This window comes from Triticum dicoccoides, chromosome 5B, assembly GCF_002162155.2.
Source record: "Triticum dicoccoides isolate Atlit2015 ecotype Zavitan chromosome 5B, WEW_v2.0, whole genome shotgun sequence".
In the NCBI taxonomy this organism is placed as follows: domain Eukaryota; kingdom Viridiplantae; phylum Streptophyta; class Magnoliopsida; order Poales; family Poaceae; genus Triticum; species Triticum dicoccoides.
Window position 1 is genome coordinate 329,804,331 of NC_041389.1, and position 9,096 is coordinate 329,813,426.

The following is a 9,096-nucleotide window of genomic DNA, read 5'->3' on the forward strand; positions in this document are numbered from 1 at the left end:
CATAGGAACTTTTCTACTGAATATACGCTAATGTTTATTTTCCTTTGAAATTAAGGGAGTATAGGAATCCATTCATTTGAACCAAGTGGCTCTAAAGCTATAGAAATGATATCATGTTTATTTCCTTTGAAAGTATATGAATCTATTCCTATGAACCAATTGGCTCTAAAGGAAAAAAATCCTATAAAAATCATATCATATAGAGTTCCTATGATATTCCTCGACACCCAAGGATGGTTGAAATTGATGCAGGTGATAAGATGGTCTTATTTTGTAGACTCCTCCCCCATCTTAATAGTTACCTCTCGAAGATGAATGAAATGATATATGCAGGGTATTCTACATGTGCAATTTGGTACACGAAAACTCGGTAAAAGTTTGCGAGGTTTGATTTTTCAATAAAGCTATATGCACTGCATTTCGGAACGGAGGGAGCATATGACAGTTGCTAACACTCACGTGGAAGATTTGTGTGTAGGAGGAGTGTCTGTTCTGTTAAATGACATGGCAAAACTGACATTGTCAGATGCCGATCTAACGGTTCTTACGGTGTTCGTCAGGAAAAGGCTTATGGCGAATGTTTGTCGGATAATGATTTACGGACACATGCATTGCATTGATACGTGCCCCCGTCCCTCTCACACACACGCACCCTCACCAGTCACGATTCTCCCGAGTCCTCTTGCAGACTCGCACGTTGCACCCACCGTCTATCAGCAGGTAGACGTCACGCACATATGTGCTCTTCACACCCTACCCTCCGAACTTCTAAAAAACAAAAGATGTCGCGCACATTTTATTTTAGCTCACACGTGCTACCTCTTGAGCACTGCGTTGGATTTCCCCGAAGAGGAGAGGATGATGCAGTAAAGTAGCGTAAGTATTTCCCTCAGTTTTTGAGAACCAAGGTATCAATCCAGTAGGAGATCATGCTCGAGTCCCTCGTACCTACACAAAACGATAGCTACTCGCAACCAACGCGATTAGGGGTTGTCAATCCCTTCACGGTCACTTACGAGGGTGAGATATGATAGAGATGATAAATAATATTTTTGGTATTTTTGATATAAAGATGCAAAGTAAAAAGTAAAAGGCAAAGTAAAAACAAAACAAGTAATAAAGTAATGGAGATTGATATGATGAGAATAGACCCGGGGGCCGTAGGTTTCACTAGTGGCTTCTCTCAAGAGCATAAGTATTCTACGATGGATGAACAAATTACTGTTGAGCAATTGACAGAATTGAGCATAATTATGAGTATATCTAGGTATGATCATGTGTATAGGCATCACGTCCGAGACAAGTAGTTTGAAACGATTCTGCATCTACTACTATTACTCCACACATCGACCGCTATCGAGCATGCATCTAGAGTATTAAGTTAAAAAACAGAGTAACGCCTTAAGCAAGATGACATGATGTAGAGGGTTAAATTCATGCAATATGATAAAACCCCCATCTTGTTATCCTCGATGGCAACAATACAATACGTGCCTTGCTTCCCCTGCTGTTAGTGAGAAAGGACACCGCAAGATTGAACCCAAAGCTAAACACTTCTCCCATTGCAAGAACTACCAATCTAGTTGGCCAAACCAAACGGATAATTCGAAGAGACTTGCAAAGATAACTCAATCATACATAAAAGAATTCAAAGAAGATTCAAATATTATTCATAGACAAGCTGGATCATGAACCCACAATTCATTGGTCTCAACAAACACACCGCAAAAAAGAAGATAGCATCGAATAGATCTCCACAAGAGAGGGGGAGAACATTGTATTGAGATCCAAAAAGAGAGAAGAAGCCATCTAGCTACTAGCTATGGACCCGAAGGTCTGAAGTAAACTACTCACAATTCATCGGAGAGGCTATGGTGTTGATGTAGAAGCCCTCCATGGTAGATGCCCCTCCGGCGGAGCTCCGGAACAGGCCCCAAGATGGGATCTCGCGGATACAAAAAATTGCGGCGGTGGAATTATGTTTTTGGCTCCGTATTTGATCTGTCGGGGGTACGTAGGTATATATAGGAGGAAGGAGTACGTCGGTGGAGCAACAGGGGGCCCACGAGGTAGGGGGCGCGCCCTAGGGGGGGTGCCCCCACCCTCATGACCGCCTCTTTTGTTCCTTGGAGCAGGGTCCAAGTCTCCTGGATCACGTTCGGTGAGAAAATCATGTTCCCGAAGGTTTCATTCCGTTTGGACTCCGTTTGATATTCTGTTTCTTCGAAATACCGAAATAGGCAAAAAACATCAATTCTGGGCTGGGCCTCCGGTTAATAGGTTAGTCCCAAAAATAATATAGAAGTGGAAAATAAAGCCCAATATAGTCCAAAACAGTAGATAAAGTAGCATGGAGCAATCAAAAATTATAGATATGTTGGAGAGGTATCAAGCATCCGCAAGCTTAATTCCTGCTCGTCCTCGAGTAGGTAAATGATAAAAAATAATTTTTGATGCGGAGTGATACTTTGTCATAGTTTCAATGTAAATCTTCTTAATTGTGGCATGAATATCCAGATCCGAAAGATTCAAGACAAAAGTTCATATTAACATAAAAGTAATAATACTTCAAGCATACAAATTAAAGCAATCATGTCTTTTCAATATAGCTTGGCCAAAAGAAAGTTATCCCTACAAAATCATATAGTCTGGCTAAGCTCTATCTTCAACACACAAAGTATTTAATCATGCACAACCCCGATGACAAGCCAAGCAATTGTTTCATACTTTAGTAATCTCAAACTTTTTCAACTTTCACGCAATACATGAGCGTGAGCCATGGACATAGCACTATAGGTGGAATAGAATGGTGGTTGTGGAGAAGACAAAAAGGAGAAGATAGTCTCACATCAACTAGGCATACCAACGGGCTATGGAGATGGCCATTAATAGATATCAATGTGAGTGAGTAGGGATTTCCATGCAACGGATGCACTAGAGCTATAAGTATATGAAAGCTCAACAAAAGAAACTAAGTGGGGTGCATCCAACTTGCTTGCTCACGAAGACCTAGGGCACTTTTGAGGAAGCCCTTCATTGGAATATACAAGCCAAGTTCTATAATGAAAAATTCCCACTAGTATATGAAAGTGACAACATATGAGACTCTCTATCATGAAGATCATGGTGCTACTTTGAAGCACAAGTGTGGTAAAAGGATAGTAGCATTGTCCCTTCTCTCTTTTTCTCTCATTTTTTTATTTGGGCCTTTTCTCTTCTTTTATATGGCCGCTTTTTTTTCCATCAGGAGTCTCATCCCGACTTATGGGGGAATCATAGTCTCTATCATCCTTTCCTCACTGGGACAATGCTCTAATAATGATGATCATCACACTTTTATTTTTTTACAACTTAACAATTACAACTCGATACTTAGAACAAAATATGACTCTATATGAATGCCTCTGGCGGTGTACCGGGATATGCAATGAATCAAGAGTGACATATATGAAAGAGTTATGAATGGTGGCTTTGCCACAAATACAATGTCAACTACATGTTCATGCAAAAAGCAATATGACAAAAGTAATGTGTGTCATATGAATGGAACGGTGGAAAGTTGCATGGCAATATATCTCGGAATGGCTATGGAAATGCCATGATAGGTAGGTATGGTGGCTGTTTTGAGGAAGATATATGGTGGGTGTATGATACCGGCGAAAAGTGCACGGTATTAGAGAGGCTAGCAATGGTGGAAGGGTGAGAGTGCGTATAATCCATGGACTCAACATTAATCAAAAGAACTCATGCACTTGTTGCAAAAATTTAGAAGTCATAAAAAACCAAAGCACTACATGCATACTCCTAGGGGGTTAGATTGGTAGGAAAAGACCATCTCTCGTCCCCGACCGCCACTCATAAGGAAGACAATCAATAAATAAAATTGTGCTCCGACTTCATCACAAAGCGGTTCACCATACGTGCATGCTACGGGAATCACAAACTTCAACACAAGCATTCTTTAAATTCATAATCACCCCAACTAGCATTGCTTTGATATTATCACCTCCATATCTCAAAACAATTGTCAAGCATCAAACTTATCTTAGTATTCAACGCACTCAAAAGAAAGTTTCACATATATTGAATACCAAGTATATTATCTTTAAGAAAATTACCATGCTATTAACAACTCTCAAAATAATCTAAGTGAAGCATGAGAGATCAATAGTTTCTTTAAAGGGACAAATGCATTTTTGCCCCTAGTTGGAACCTACCCACGGGTTTTGCCCTTACTTTTCAACTCTGCTCAGTTTTGCCCTTAGATTTTCTCTGAGGTCGCCCGAATGCCCTTTGACCATTTGACTAATACTTTGAAAATTCATAGCAAATTGATATGAACTCAGAAAAAATGCAAATAAGATATCAAAATGTTCAGATAAACGTCACCTTTATGTGTATGCCATTTGCATTCAGGACAAAAGTACCGTTTAAACAACCTAATGTTATTAATGTTATTAACATTATTAAAAATAAAAAGGTATAAAAACTTTTTTTAAAGAATAAAAATTGCATGCAAATGTAGGTGACGTTTTCTGAACATCCTGATATCTTATTTGCATTTTTGTGAGTTCATATCAACTTGTTATGAAGTTTCAAAATAATGGTCAAAGTCGTTTGAGCATTTGTAACAAGTTGATATGAACTCAGAAAAATGCAAATAAGATATCAGGATGTTCAGAAAACGTCACCTACATTTACATGTAATTTTTATTCCTGAAAAAGTAATGTTTATACCTTTTTATTTTTAATAATGTTAATAACATTAATAACCTTAGGTTGTTTAAATGGTACTTTTGTCCCGAATGCAAATAAAATGCTCATAAAGGTAATATTTATCTGAACATTTTGATATCTTATTTGCATTTTTCTGAGTTCATATCAATATGTTATGAATTTTCAAAGTATTGGTCAAACGGTCAAAGGGCATTCAGGCAACCTCGAAGGAAAAACTAAGGGCAAAACTAAGCAGAGTCGAAAAGTAAGGGCAAAACCCGTGGGTAGGTTCCAACTAGGGGCAAAAATGTAATTGTCGCTTCTTTAAAAAAAATCCACCACCGTGCTCTAAAAGATCTAAGTGAAGCACTAGATCAAAATTTATCACGCTCAAAAGATATAAGTGAAGCACTATGAGCAAAACTATCAAGCTCAAAAGGTATAAGTGAAGCACATAGAGTATTCTAGCAAATTCCAAATCATGTATGGCTCTCTCAAAAGGTGTGTACAGCAAGGATGATTGTGGTAAACTAACAAGCAAAGACGCAAATAATACAAGACGCTCCAAGCAAAACACATAACACGTGGTGAATAAAAATATAGCTCCAAGTAAATTACCGATGGAAGTAGACGAAAGAGGGGATGCCTTCCGGGGCATCCCCAAGCTTTGAATTTTTGGTGTCCTTGGATTATCTTGGGGGTGCCATGGGCATCCCCAAGCTTAGGGTCTTTCCACTCTTTGTTCCATAATCCATCAAAAGAATTCACCCAAAACTTGAAAACTTCACAACACAAAACTCAATAGAAATCTCGTGAGCTCCGTTAGTGAAAGAAAACAAAAGACTACTTTAAGGTACTGTAATGAACTCATTCTTTATTTATATTGGTGTTAAACCTACTGTATTCCAACTTCCTTATGGTTTATAAACTAATTTATTAGCCATAGATGCATCGAAATAAGCAAACAACACATGAAAAACAGAATCTGTCAAAAACAGAACAGTCTGTAGCAATCTGTAACTAACGCAAACTTACGGAACTCTAAAAATTCTACCAAAATAGGACATACTGGACAATTTGTTTATTGATCAGAAGCAAAACGAATCAATGCAAAAGCACGTTTCTGTGATTTATTTAATTTTTTCTCGTGAGTGCAAAGTAATAAAGTAATGGAGATTGATATGATGAGAATAGACCCGGGGACCATAGGTTTCACTAGTGGCTTCTCTCAAGAGCATAAGTATTCTACGGTGGGTGAACAAATTACTGTTGAGAAATTGACAGAATTGAGCATAATTATGAGTATATCTAGGTATGATCATGTGTATAGGCATCACGTCCGAGACAAGTAGATTGAAACGATTCTGCATCTACTACTATTACTCCACTCATCGACCGCTATCCAGCATGCATCTAGAGTATTAAGTCAAAAACAGAGTAATGCCTTAAGCAAGATGACATGATGTAGAGGGATAAATTCATGCAATATGATAAAAACCCCATCTTGTTATCCTCGATGGCAACAATACAATACGTGCCTTGCTGCCCCTGCTGTCACTGGGAAAGGACACTGCAAGATTGAACCCAAAGCTAAACACTTCTCCCATTGCAAGAACTACCAATCTAGTTGGCCAAACCAAATGGATAATTCGAAGAGACTTGCAAAGATAACTTAATCATATATAAAAGAATTCAGAGAAGATTCAAATATTATTCATAGATAAGCTGGATCATAAACCCACAATTCATCGGTCTCAACAAACACACCGCAAAAAAGAAGATTACATCGAATAGATCTCCACAAGAGAGGGGGAGAACATTGTATTGAGATCCAAAAAGAGAGAAGAAGCCATCTAGCTACTAGCTATGGACCCGAAGGTCTGAAGTAAACTACTCACAATTCATCGGAGAGGCTATGGTGTTGATGTAGAAGCCCTCCGTGGTAGATGCCCCCTCCGACGGAGCTCTGGAACAGGCCCCAAGATGGGATCTCGCGGATACAGAAAGTTGCAGCGGTGGAATGAGGTTTTTGGCTCCGTATTTGATCTGTCCTGGGTACGTAGGTATATATAGGAGGAAGGAGTACGTCGGTGGAGCAACAGGGGGCTCACGAGGCAGGGGGCGCGCCCTAGGGGGGGCCCACCCTCGTGACCGCCTCTTCTGTTCCTTGGAGCAGGGTCCAAGTCTCCTGGATCATGTTCGGTGAGAAAATCACGTTCCCAAAGGTTTCATTCCGTTTGGACTCCGTTTGATATTCTGTTTCTTCGAAATACTGAAATAGTAAAAAAACAACAATTCTGGGCTGGGCCTCTGGTTAATAGGTTAGTCCCAAAAATAATATAAAAGTGGAAAATAAAGCCCAATATAGTCCAAAACAGTAGATAAAGTAGCATGGAGCAATAAAAAATTATAGATACGTTGGAGACGTATCAACACGTCACACACTTATACTATTACTCTTGCGGCGAACGTTCTTTGGGCATAGAATATTGTACTCTCACGAAGAGAAGCGGTGCACGCACACACTAGTTCTCTCACACCCACTCACTAGTACATGTAGGAGCGCATTTTTTTGAAGCTGGTACAACAAAATCACTCCACTATATATATAAGCAGGAGCCTTAGCGCTTGCTTTACTAGGGTTCCTCTCGTTCACTCTCTCATGCTCTCCAGATCTAAGCAAGACATAGGTGGACACACTCTCTCGCAGCTCATGGCTGGTCACAAATCCGGCCGGACAACCTCGACCGGGGCAGGGGTGTAGGTGCATCATTCACGCTGTCGTCGGCGGCGAGGGAGGAGACCAACGGCTGCCCGCGCGTCCTGATCGGCGGTCGTGCCGTTCTCTCCGAGAGAGCGCCGGCTCGGGAGTGCCTCTGACCCCTTCTTCCTCCCTGCGGTATTGTGGCCAAGATGAGGCCTGCCGACACCGTCTTTGCCACATGCCAACGACCCTCAGGTATATATTCCTTCGAAACCTGCCTTGCTCTACTGCCCCAGCTCCCTTCGTGTGGATCTTTTTCTACTACCGTCCGCTGTTCCAAAGCCACCTAGACTTTTACTATTATTAGAGGTAAAGCTAGTTCATACAGTCAACTCTAAGAGTTGGTTCAGACAGGGAAGAAAGTGGGAAATCTGTAGCATGAATTTAGGACTTGGTTCTAAGAGGAAATGGGGGAAAGTAGTAGATACTGGCTACCGAACCGGTCTCTTGGTTGAAAAGACGAAGAAAGCATGGTGGATGGCGAAGGGTGGGGGGGGGGGAGTGGACCTATCTCTTGGTTGAAAAAGGAAAGAAAGTGACGGGTGTTGGGGGACAACGCAAATGAGAATGAGCAGGTCTAGATTTCCTATGCTCACATAGGAAAATGTCGCCGAGGAGATAAAAAATGGGACAAATGCAGACATGCTGCCTGAGTGTTTGCCGCTTTCGGCAGCCACATCTGCCTCACCACTTTATGCCCCTGCTGTCCCTACGCCCATATCGCTACCGTTAATGTAAAATCACATGAAGCATTAAGCAATGCCACCTAATATCACTATAAGTAATGGTCTAGTGCCATCGATAAATTGAAGCAATGCCACCACCATTTTATGAAGTGCTTCCGTCTTGCTTTATTTCCCATGAATTGTGTATTTGCAGTTACACTTAACTCTCACACCGCTAACATTGCTTCATCCCAGTGGAACTGCACAAATTTGATTGCACATTTACTGACCATGTGCTACTCTCATGACAGTAATACTAATGCTATTGTTCTGCATGTTAATCTAGTGGCATTGTTGATGTGATGTGATGCTACTTACTTAAGGACTCTTCATACTGTCAATCTAGTTCCAATTATAACACAATAGATGCTGCTGTTAATCATACGCCACTGCAAATATCTGTCACTGTTTAAATAACCGTATTTCGTATTTGCGCAAACAGGGATGTCTGTCTCCATATCGTTTCGGGATGTCTGTCTCCGTATCGTTTCTATCCGCGCAATCAAAAGCACACACCTCAGTTTTAGTACAACTGCGCAAAATGAGATGGCTATCCCTCGTTGCAGTCGTCTAACCTCCAGTCTTCAAGGTATTCCTACATTGGTAGTAACTAAGGTAGAATGACCAATGCAATCTAAAAGAAGCTGATTCGTACGTTTTACTTCCTGATTGCAGTGTAGGGATGAGCAAAAACAACTGCATCCTAGTCCGGAATGCACTTTCTGCCATTTCTTCCACGGACCGAGGACTAGCTGGCACGGCTGCACGACGGTTTTTTGGACAGGTGCACAGACAAGAGGCATTGTGGTCTGCTTATTTCTGCAAATAACAATGCTTAAATTTAGTGGAATGCACAAACATTTCAACTGGTCAGTACACTGCATGGTTCAG